This window comes from Perissodus microlepis, chromosome 11 (assembly GCF_051167445.1).
Source record: "Perissodus microlepis isolate ML-2025 ecotype Zambia chromosome 11, ASM5116744v1, whole genome shotgun sequence".
NCBI classification, from domain to species: domain Eukaryota; kingdom Metazoa; phylum Chordata; class Actinopteri; order Cichliformes; family Cichlidae; genus Perissodus; species Perissodus microlepis.
Genome location: NC_140471.1, coordinates 29,244,388 through 29,256,873, shown reverse-complemented (window position 1 = coordinate 29,256,873; position 12,486 = coordinate 29,244,388). Strand labels below are relative to the sequence as shown.

Here is a 12,486-nt window from a genome sequence, read left to right as displayed (position 1 = left end):
TGGAGGAAGACAAACAGAAGAAAGTTGAGAACAAACATTGGGGATTTTTTTGTTTTGTTTTTTTAAATCGAGCAACACAGCCAAATAAGCAATTCCGAAAGTTTCTAGTTTGAAAACGAGACCAGCGAGCCTTGACTAATTAAATTTTATAGCAGACTTGCAAGAAAAGTAATATTTTCAGGACTTATTTTTATGCCCATCTGAGTCACCGCAGAGCAAATAAAGCCAGACAGAGAACACTCTACCAAGAGTGACCGCGACAAATTAAAAAAAAAAATAAAAAATTTAACAAAATCGTGCCAAGTCCATCACTGTGAGCAGTACTTTACGTAGTTCTTTTAGAGTAACTTCACATATTTAACTCTTGGTCACATGTATGCTTTTGTTTTCTTGCAAATGTTTTTACTCATTCTAGGTGATTCTTTGTGAGTTCTTGTGAGTTCCCACTTGATATCAGTTTAACATTTTGAAAGAGAAAAAAGAAAAAAAAAAGCAGAGTAATTGGGGTTCTTCCGGCGTTTAACTTTTACTTTGTTATGCCATAAACTGATTATACTGATCCTGTTTACTGACAGCATAATACTGTAAATACAGAGGGGAGTAGAAACCATTAAAACAATCTCTCTCACCCTGTTCTTAAGTTATACTGGCATAACTGTGTTTGTAGTAGCAGATTTCCTGCCAGTGTCTGTATTTCTTTCTGATGAAGAACCACAGTGCAATGAATCACTGTTCCACTTTCCCTTGTAACTTCACTGATCTCATCTGTCACATGTTGGTTTAGTGCCACATGATCTGATTTTACACTTAAGCTGTCTGTGCTTAAGACTGGCGTCTATATTGTAAAATGTGACTTCGAGTAGCAATGCGATAATCACATTGGCTGACAAACGTATGGTCTTTAGCACATGTTATATTTAATTGACAGTGACATTTGCCAAATACAAAAATCCAATTTTCCATATTGCCAAACTCCAATGGCTTCATCTCGTACAGCAAGAGATAGCACCTCATTCATTAACAAATTAAACAGATTGATCAGTCACACTTCATCTGTCAGCAATAAATACTAAATATCCAATTTATTTGTTACGACTTCTGGTGATTGTGGCATAAAAAAAATAATTAGCCACTAGTAGGGCTGGGCGTTATATCGAGTTTTTAAAAAATATCGATATATTTTCATACGAGATATAAGATGTGACAATATCCTTTATATCGATATAGTCTATGTTACGTTATAATTATACTTGTGGAGCCACAAGTTTGCCTCTTTCGTCCACTTTTGTCTCAGCGCAACGTTACTCGGCCTCGCCTCTCCTTCACTGAACACAACTCCCCCTCCTCCCCCATAGCTTCACCTGCAGGTAGCGACAAGATGGACACGGCAAATCTCCGTTAGCGAGTTGTGGGGCTGGACGGCGTCAACGTGTTAGCGAGCTAACCGCGCTAACGAGCTAACCACGCTAACGACATGCAGCCCACAAGGGCTGCACGGCCTAAAATCCTTTCATTTTCTCAAAAGTTGACAGCGCGCCTTATGTATGAATTCTGGTTGTGCTTACTGACCGCGAACCGATTTTAGGTGGTACACGGCACTCAGCAATCTGTCAAAAAAAATGTTTTAGTACGACTTTGGTAAGCTACGGAGCTGCAGCGCTTGATGGATTGTCGGAGCATTACGGCTACCGTAGTCTGGAGCCTCGCAGAGTGATACGTACTGTGCTTCAACGTAATATTACCGTATTGTGTGTGTATAAGGACCATAAATGGCACCTGTTAAGAGACATGGTTACGAAGCGGATTGCAAACTCAAGGCTGTCAGTCACGCAGTAGAAGTTGGGAACAGAGCAGCTGTGAAATCTGTCTTTGTTATTATGCTCAGCGTCTGTTAGTTTACATTTTGACTGCACAATTATGAGCTTTTTGTTATGCACAAAAACAACATTGTTTTCTTTTATTTATGGAGCATTATTATTTAATAAATGCTGATAATTTTTTTTTGAGTAATTTCTTCATGTAAATCTATGCTGTATGTAAATAAAAATGCCTGTGTGACATCTGGGACACAGTGTGACTAAGAACTCTCTTTTTGTTCTTAACTTATGGCTTTAAAAAAATATCGAGATATATATCTTATATCGCCACCCAGCTAAAAAATATCGAGATATGAATTTTGGGTCATATCGCCCAGCCCTAGCCACTAGGTGTAGCAAACAACCCACTGGACATTAACATTACAAAAATAAAGAAATAAATGAAAAAAAGAAAGAAAAGCTGATAAGTCCCAAACTACAAACTGAAACAACACTGAATAACTGAATGTGCGGGAAATGTCTTCACATAAAATACATTTAGCCTACATAATATTATCCCACAATCCAAATGTAGGTAAAAACGAGCCATCTCTCCTGCAGGGTGACACATAAATAAATAGTTTACCCGATGTGCACCTTTTTTGTCTCTTCTTTTTAACTCTTCAATTCCTGAACATGAACCAGCATTTTTTAACACTATTTTATCTCAGTTTTATTTTTTCTTGTGTGTCCTTTGTAAGTAAAGGTTACAGTCTGAATGGATCCATTCCTCAAGCTTTTAAGAGAGAATTCAATTGAGACTCAATACCAAACACCAGCAGGTCTCTCTTCTCTGATGTGACCCAGATAACAGCACAGCTTATGGGTCTCCCCTTGGCTGAAAGCGCAGTGAAAGAGGTCAAAGGTCACTGGTGATAGATACAAAAGGATGCTGGCACTTTCTAGGCGAGCCCTAGGGTTTGAGAGCAGAGTCGAGCCCTCAAAAAAGATAAGATGAAGTACAGACTATAGTACAGACATGAAGCCATGCACAAGCAGCATGGATACTGTGAAACCAGAGAGATAAACTTCTGAAGTCTTATTTACTTAGACAAAGCCTGCTGAGATTCATTCATCTTAAGATCTTGACTTGTGGATGCAGTTTCCTTTTTAATCCTTCCCACTGCTGTGAACACCCATACATGTATATTTTGTTCTGCTTTTTTTTCTTTTCCCGGTGCTTTCCAATCAGCCTTATTAAACCTGACTAAAAAATTTAAACACAATTATTTGCTCCACCCCTCTGGTTATTCTTACTATTTCTTTAATAATGTTTTGTTTTTAAACTGGAGATATTAGCAAGTTTCTCAGAGACTAATGATTCAGTGATGAAATGGTCAGTAATATTACATTAACATTCATACAAAACAAAAGTGTAAAAAAAAAAAAAAAACAACTCACCACATTTTTTAAAATTATTTTGGGCCTTTCTACTTTTTTTGGGTAGATATAGCGAAGACTGACAAGAAAGCGGAACAAAAGAGAGACAGGAGAAGACATGCGGCAAAGGGGCTGCAGGTCGGACAGGAACCCGCTCTCAGACATGTGGCATATGGTCGCCTGCTCATCCCAATGAGCTAAACCGGCACCCAACTTCACCACATTTGAGGGTCTAGAACCAACATTTCTTAAAATATTCCTGAAATTTGATCATTTTTAAACACAGGCAAAGCTACACAAAGTCCCTTCTAAACTTCCCAAACTTCATTATTTGAAAGTTTCTGTAACTCTGCAACAAATAAGCTCCTAGCCACTTGTTTGTTGGTAAGTGGGTGGACTGAACTTGAACAAACTACATAACTAAACTAACTGTAACATATAGAAACCAAAGTTTAGGTGTGACTGCACTCTTGATTTCAGACTTTAAAAAAAGAAAAAAAAAATACAAACAACCAAACAAAACCACAGTGCAAGAAACGATGCTAATTAGCCAGCAGATGCCAGTGCAGCTTGGGCCGGGCTCCCTAGTGATCTGCACACTAATAACCCTGAGTGAGGGAGTGAACTGCGACAGAAAAGCCCCGTAGAGGACAGAGGGGTTGCTGAAACGCCAACCCTGTTAGCGAGGGCTCATTTCCCACTGCCGAGGCAGCCCGGGGACCAACTCCCATCAGCAGACAGTTGAAGGCACAAAGAGCAAAAGGTTCTGGTGAGAGATAGCGGCATAAATACAGGCTGCAGGCTCCCAACCCAGTAATCAAAGTGAGACAGAGTGGGATGAAACAGACTGAAAAATGCACAGAAAATGCTACAAGAAGAAAGAGCTTTCTTTGCTCTGCAGTGATAAATGACAGCTTTCATGAGCAAAGACAGGAACACAAACAAAAGAACTCTGAGGGCATAATCAGTCATGACGGTTTAATGGTATGGTCAATATAATGATTTAATATGGTGAGACATTTCAGTTTCAGTTATTTGTCATCTAAGTGAAATGTCATCTTGCAAACAGGTCAAGATTCTTCTAATGATTTTTCTCTTTTCTTTACCTTAAGCTCAAAATGCTATCATTTGTAAATGCTTCAATTTAAAAATAATTAAAACAAATATAATTATCCTTTAAAAAGTGGTTAAAGTACAGCAAAACAGTTATGTATGATCTCTGTGGGATTTCAAATAAATAAAATAAATGATCAATTACAGCAAAAAAAACCGTGTCATTTGTTTCAAGAATACAGTTAACAGATGGGTGCTTCTGCTGGCAGACACATTCTTTAATGTAGCTTAAGAAAGCCGACTTTAATATGCCAAAGGAAATAAAGAAAAATTCTGGAAACAGAAATGCCTTTGTGTAAATGTAATTATTTCATCAATTAAAATATGTTTTATTGATGAAAGTAAAGTAACATTGTAATTGATTAAGTAGACTTTGGCGAAAATTTATTTAAATCAATAAAAAAAACAAATGATACTGGGATTATTAGTGAAGGATAAAAAGTAAATGCAGTCCATTACATTCATTTGCCAATGTGGCTCATAAAAGAAATAAACGTCACAGCCAGAACCAATTATCCATCTCTGTTTTGTTGGTATTTAGTGTCAGTTTCCCTTAGGGATAGATTGGGTTCGTCAGCCAGCTGGAGATTGGCGAACTGAACTCTTTGTGCCAGCGTTGCCCTCTGTGGAGCTCAACTTTACCAGCTGCTGATTCTCATTTGTGAAAATGAATACATCAATCATCCATCTGTGCTCCCCTGGACAGAGAGAGGTAGACGAAACTGAGCCAGGTTGGAGCAAATTATTTAATGCATCAACCACCCTGACACCAGATTACAGCTGCCTGACCAAGGTGTGAATACTGCCAAGGTTACAGGTTTGAATATCCCTAGAGACCCTTGCAGCAGTGCACCCACAGAAAATTTGTTTTATGAGTTTGCATTTCCTATGTAAATTGCTGCTAATTATAGGGAAAACAGACGATAGTTCAGAGGTGGTAATTTTAGCACAGTTAGTTGTGATGTATATAAATGCAGTTGCTGATTTCCAGAAGACTCTGAAGAATACCAAGTTTTTTTCCCCCTCTCACCAACTCAACATCTTTGTTATCTTTAATTTTCATTTAATTATATTATGGACAATATATTAGATAATTTTCCCTCTTCTTCGGTAATAAAACAGTAATAGTTTGCAATGAAGTTGAAATAAAGGGGTAGTAACCACACTGAATGATGTAATTTACATTAGGGCTGGGCTATATCATACCATTCACGGTAATACCGGTGTAATTTTGGGCAACGATAGGAAAATGAAATATCGCGATAGAATATGAGTAAAACGCGCATGCGCAGTGCCTATGTTTACATACGCACATGGCGGCGACGCAGAATGAGAAGAGCGAAAGTGGATCGTTGAATGAAACGGATGAATCAGAATTGGTTTGTAAAAATGCTGCAACTTCAGTGGTGTGGAACTGGTTTAGCTTTCGTCCGTCAGATACAAAACAAAGGACTATTTTTGCTAGCGCATGCTAGCGGGCCGTCGTTATTACCGTGTTGTTTGGAAAATACAGCACACTTAAAATCAATCCTTTGATTTTTCTGAAAATCGACAGTGCCCCTTATAATCCCGTGCACCTTATGTATGAATTCTGGTTGTGTTTACCGACCTCGAAACGATTTTATGTGGTACACGGCGCTCTACAATCTGTCAAATGTTTTAGTACGACTTTGCTAAGCTACGAACCCGCACCACTTGATGGATTGTCGGAGCATTACGGCTATTGTAGGCAGGCGCAGAGTGATACGTACTGCGTATATATCATGATAAATATTTTTGGTCATAACCCAGTTATAGCTTGTAACAATCTTGATTTTTATCTGAAATGAATATAATGTGGTATCAATTCGGGTTAAGAATGTGAAAACAAATGTAACAATACCTATGATGAAAAACTGGCTTAGTAAGCTTTTAGTAACAATGTTAATATGTGAGAAATGTTACATTTTGTACATTGGCCTTACCTAATTACATGTTATTTAAAGTGCTTTAATTGGTTATTACTTCTTTAGATCCCACATTACGCCACTATTTCCATGTTATTAGCAAGCTGTAATAAAAGTAACTTTTCCATAAAACCCAGAGGTGTTTTGCAAATTGTTTAATCATTTGCCCGCATGGTCTTTCATTAGCTTTGCCTAAAGATAATATATTTTATTTACTCCAAACTAGTGGAAATCACATACCATCTCAACTTTTCAAACAGGGCTGTTCATGGGTAGTTTTGGTTTCTTAGCTGGAGTCTGGTGTTTTGAATGTCAATGACGACTGGCTGTGCTACCTAGGGTTACAGGAACAGCAGTGGCTTTAGATAAGCCCAATGATTAATTCATTACGAGCCGCTGACCTCTCTCTCAGTTTACAAGAGGTGTTCATTTATTGCCAGCACCCAAAAACATTAAACCTCCATGAAAAAGCAATAAATAAATAAATATTAAAATTATAAATAATTAAAAAGTAGGGCACTTTGTTCTCTTTAACAAGTGGGGAAGAACGACACGACAAGTAAGGCAGAGATTATGGTCGGTCACGGCTATTACCCTTTATGAGAGATGCAAGATGTTCTAACCCCAACAAAACCCTGAAAAAGAAAAAAACAACAACAAAAAAAACCCCACCTTATCTTCCTTTTTAAGTCCCATCTTATTGTGCTCAATACAAAAGAACTTGCCCGTTTTCCATCTTAAGTTCAGTTATTCTATGCTTTATAAGGTGAAATCTGTGTGTGTTCTCAAACTGTGGTAAGTAGAGTTAAAATAAGTTGAATAAATATGATTCTTGTAGGAAAAATACACAAAGAAGACACTGCTGTTGATACTGTGCTTAGCGATATTTCACTAAGATTCATCTCCAATCCTTCATTACTCTGACAGTTGCTAAAGTTTGGGGAGTTGTGGTGTGAACTGTTTTGCTTTCTAAAGTGGGCCATCTAATAAAAATTTTGCAAACAAATAAGCAAAAACAAGGTTTTACTTTAGAGTTGCCAAGGTGATGCCAGTGTAAAACAATCTCACACTTAATTATAAATAACCACCTATGTTAAGTGTTTCTACTGCAGGCGGACCTCTTGGTTACAGTCATTATTACATGGCACTTGTTAACTTTGAACTTCAGAATTAGATGCAATTTCTCATTTAATATTTTCAAGCAGTGCAAAATGGCCTTAAAAAGTCTTGAGATTTTCTTGAGTATAGCACGTACTCTCAAAATTACACAGATAATAGCATGAATATGCCAACTCGTGGGAATTGTCAGAGAAACTGCCTTTTCTGTAATTTGGTTGTGGTTTGCAAATAAGATGTTTGAGATATTTGTGAAAGAAGACTTCTCTGGAATATACGAAAAGATGACGTGGGTGATTCAAGACTTTAGTATGACCAGCAATTAAACCACCAGTGGACACCGCACTGGGAAGTCTGGGAAGAAAGAAGCAGTGACAGCAATGAGTCAGACGCTAAAGGGAGAGAGTAAAGATGGTGAAAGCAGGGCAGAGAAGAGAGAAAGAGCCATTCTGTAGACTGTAAACAGCAAACACGGACACAAGGGCACCCATTTATCCAGAGGAGAGAATGTGAGGGTGGAGGCCATCAATGATGAGGCAGTGTCTTTGTTCTTGCCTTTTCCATTCTACATCTCTTTAAACTGCTGCTCTTATTACAAATGATAAAGCATTAAAACATATTCTTTAGAACCGATCAGTACAAAGGTGTCTTCATTTTAAAAGCAGCAAATCTGATCTACAGGGAGTGCAGAATTATTAGGCAAATGAGTATTTTGTCCACATCATCCTCTTCATGCATGTTGTCTTACTCCAAGCTGTATAGGCTTGAAAGCCTACTACCAATTAAGCATATTAGGTGATGTGCATCTCTGTAATGAGAAGGGGTGTGGTCTAATGACATCAACACCCTATATCAGGTGTGCATAATTATTAGGCAACTTCCTTTCCTTTGGCAAAAATGGGTCAAAAGAAGGACTTGACAGGCTCAGAAAAGTCAAAAATAGTGAGATATCTTGCAGAGGGATGCAGCAGTCTCAAAATTGCAAAGCTTCTGAAGCGTGATCATCGAACAATCAAGCGTTTCATTCAAAATAGTCAACAGGGTCGCAAGAAGCGTGTGGAAAAACCAAGGCGCAAAATAACTGCCCATGAACTGAGAAAAGTCAAGCGTGTAGCTGCCAAGATGCCACTTGCCACCAGTTTGGCCATATTTCAGAGCTTCAACATCACTGGAGTGCCCAAAAGCACAAGGTGTGCAATACTCAGAGACATGGCCAAGGTAAGAAAGGCTGAAAGACGACCACCACTGAACAAGACACACAAGCTGAAACTGGGCCAAGAAATATCTCAAGACTGATTTTTCTAAGGTTTTATGGACTGATGAAATGAGAGTGAGTCTTGATGGGCCAGATGGATGGGCCCGTGGCTGGATTGGTAAAGGGCAGAGAGCTCCAGTCCGACTCAGACGCCAGCAAGGTGGAGGTGGAGTACTGGTTTGGGCTGGTATCATCAAAGATGAGCTTGTGGGGCCTTTTCGGGTTGAGGATGGAGTCAAGCTCAACTCCCAGTCCTACTGCCAGTTTCTGGAAGACACCTTCTTCAAGCAGTGGTACAGGAAGAAGTCTGCATCCTTCAAGAAAAACATGATTTTCATGCAGGACAATGCTCCATCACACGCGTCCAAGTACTCCACAGCGTGGCTGGCAAGAAAGGGTATAAAAGAAGAAAAACTAATGACATGGCCACCTTGTTCACCTGATCTGAACCCCATTGAGAACCTGTGGTCCATCATCAAATGTGAGATTTACAAGGAGGGAAAACAGTACACCTCTCTGAACAGTGTCTGGGAGGCTGTGGTTGCTGCTGCACGCAATGTTGATGGTGAACAGATCAAAACACTGACAGAATCCATGGATGGCAGGCTTTTGAGTGTCCTTGCAAAGAAAGGTGGCTATATTGGTCGCTGATTTGTTTTTGTTTTGTTTTTGAATGTCAGGAATGTATATTTGTGAATGTGGAGATGTTATATTGGTTTCACTGGTAAAAATAAATAATTGAAATGGGTATATATTTGTTTTTTGTTAAGTTGCCTAATAATTATGCACAGTAATAGTCACCTGCACACACAGATATCCCCCTAAAATAGCTAAAACTAAAAACAAACTAAAAACTACTTCCACAAACATTCAGCTTTGATATTAATGAGTTTTTTGGGTTCATTGAGAACATGGTTGTTGTTCAATAATAAAATTATTCCTCAAAAATACAACTTGCCTAATAATTCTGCACTCCCTGTAAAAGCAAATGGTACAGACAGTGTTGTGACACTGAATGTAAAGGGAAGATTTATATTAACATTATATTTAATAAGACAGAAACTAAAATTTCCCCACCCAATTTTCTCCTTTGCAAAGTTTAAATTCTGTCCATGTATACAAGGAGTTCAACAGGTCTGACATGTTGGCCCACATATCACCAGTAGGAAAACCACACAAACTTAGCATGCATAAATTTAATTATGCATGATGATAAACTTCATCCAAAGTGAGACAAAAACCAAATCATTCCCAGTTTGAATAGATCTCAGGTAGGGCTGTGCGATATGACAAAATCGGATGATGATATGAAAACATCTATCATTTCAAATTATACGCTATCCTTTGTTTCATGGTGTCGCAAAATACACTGTTTAGGCATCGGGGCACAGAGAATACCAGCATAGCCAGTGAAAATGAAGCAGGAACAGGTAGCTCCAAATAAAAGGACCAGTCAAAACAAATCAAGGACCTTATTCCTAAACGAGGGGCTACCTCTGTAGCATGGACATGGTTTGGTTGTGAAAAGTCTGACACAACAGAAAACGGAAAACTATGCCGCAAACCTGTCCCCACCACAGACTCAAACACGACAAACCTCTTCTACCACCTACGCAAGAATCAGGTGAAAGAGTATGGAGACTCAAACTTTAGAAGAGGCTTTTCCCAGCAGCACACCATGTAATAAATACCTCCAAAAGTTGATTCTGTTCATCTGGATGTAGCGTTTTCAGTGGGAGAAATGTTTTGTCACTCATCCAAGTGACTTCTTCAGTCTTAGCTGACTGCAGGTTTCCCCAATCTTATAAACAGGATATTTGCATAATGACTGAAATCAGCCCACTGAAGGAACAATGGGCTGGGAGGTCAGTTCCTTAATCATAATTATGCAAATTCTCATGACCATTGATCAACAACCACTGATCAATGGCCATGAGTACCATTCACAGAGAGTTGGGGAATGGCTGCAATCACAGCATTGTATGATGGCAAAAGCTGTACCCCTAGGCCCCCTCCTCGATTCAGAGATGGTCTTTCCCCTTTCACGTTAATGGCCTCCTTCACTCCCCGCTCAAATAAGCATTCCTCCCTGTCCAGGATGTGTACATCCTCACCAATGAAAGAGTGTCCACAGGCCTGTAGGTGTAAATAGACTGCGGAGTCCTGGCCTGACGAGGTAGCTCTTCTGTGTTGTGCCATCCGCTTCGCCAGAGGTTGTTTGGTTTCCCCGATGTATACATCCTGGCAATCCTCCTGCACTTAACAGTGTACACTATGTTACTCTGTTTGTGTCAGGGGACCCGATCCTTGGGGTGGACCAATTTTTGGTGAAGCGTGTTTTGGAGTTTGAAAGCCACAGAGACACTGTTTAGAAAAAATGCGTCTCAACTGCTCCGATACTCCTGACACATACAGGATCACTACAGGTTTTCGCTTAGGCAGCGGTTGTAATAAATAATCGCAAAGAAAATGGCGGCCGTTACAGCTTATATCTCATAATATATCGTTTAATACATTGGTCAAAACACTCGCCAAGCTGAAAACACTTCACACAAGTCGAGATGCCAGAGATTTAAAGAATTTACAGAAAAAGCACTATTTTGTGATATACATCGTTATCGGGATGACAAATATCCTGTATCAGGATATGAGATTTTGGTCATATCGCACAGCCCTACTCTCAGGACAATCAGAAGCAGACTACCACTGTATCGCTAGACTGCTGCGGGGAATCTTTGTAGAGCCAACGTAACCTCAGGCTACGTCCACACTAGCCCGGATAGATTTGAAAACGGCATTTTCGTCTGAAAACACTCCGCGTCCACACTAGCGTTTTCAGTCGTTTTCAGAGTAGCGCGTCCACATTGAAACGGACGAAAACGCTTACGTTCCAGTACTGTGCATGCGTGAAACGCAATAACATTCGACCTGCCTCATTTCTGTCTGCCGCTTATTTACTTTCCGGCTCTTTGAAACGTCATGGCAAAATGTTGAGGAAAAGCCCCGAGTTTTTTAAATGGACTAACAATGAGGTGGAGTTATTGCTGCGAGTAACACAAAAGTACAAAGTTACAAAAGGGATTGAGAGTTAAAGGATTTGAAGAAAAGCTATCTGAAGCATGTACAGACTGATTAATCTTTAATAGGGCTGTCAAAACTGAGAGCAAAATAAACAACTGCTGTATAATGCCCTCCGCTATCTTATTTAAATTGGTCATATGTCTGCATCATATGACTAACATGCATCATCATTTTAGAAAGTCTCAGTTTTTGCTCTCTACACTGCAACACGAAAGCACCGTTTCCAAATGTATGCGTTTTTGAAAACGCTGCGTTTTCCTTCAGCAAAAACGCCGTCTCAGTGTGAACGGGAGGCCAAAACGGAGAGAAAACGCATTAGTGTAGACGTAGTCTCAGAAAGTTGCTGATGTCTTATGCTTGTGTGTAGTGCATTATGTGTTAATTACCATGTGGTCGTGTCCCAGTGTTTTACATACAGTGCCATCCAATAGAAACAAATAAAATGCTGGGACTTTTTTCCATCCTTGGTCCCCCACTGATGACCAACGTTACAGAAATGTAGCTTCAATTGTGATATTAGTCTCAATTTCTCGAATCTGAAAATTCATTGTACTACTTTTGTCTATTATGAAAAAAGTGCACAGAGGAGTTATTATTCCACTGTAAGAGATCATTTTTTTTCTTGTAGTTCCTGATGAAATACTAAACACATGTATTGCATTCAGATATACCCAGTCTGACTGAAAGCTAACAGGACAGCTCTTTGACCACGGTCTCCTTCACAGAGGTCTTATCTGCT

At 39.3% G+C, this 12,486-nt stretch overlaps 1 protein-coding gene across 1 annotated transcript in view; it reads right to left on the bottom strand.

The window, feature by feature from the left end:
- Positions 1-12,486, bottom strand: part of plekhf2 (pleckstrin homology domain containing, family F (with FYVE domain) member 2) — a 41,854-nt gene that overhangs the window by 11,022 nt on the left and 18,346 nt on the right. The window lies entirely within an intron of this gene.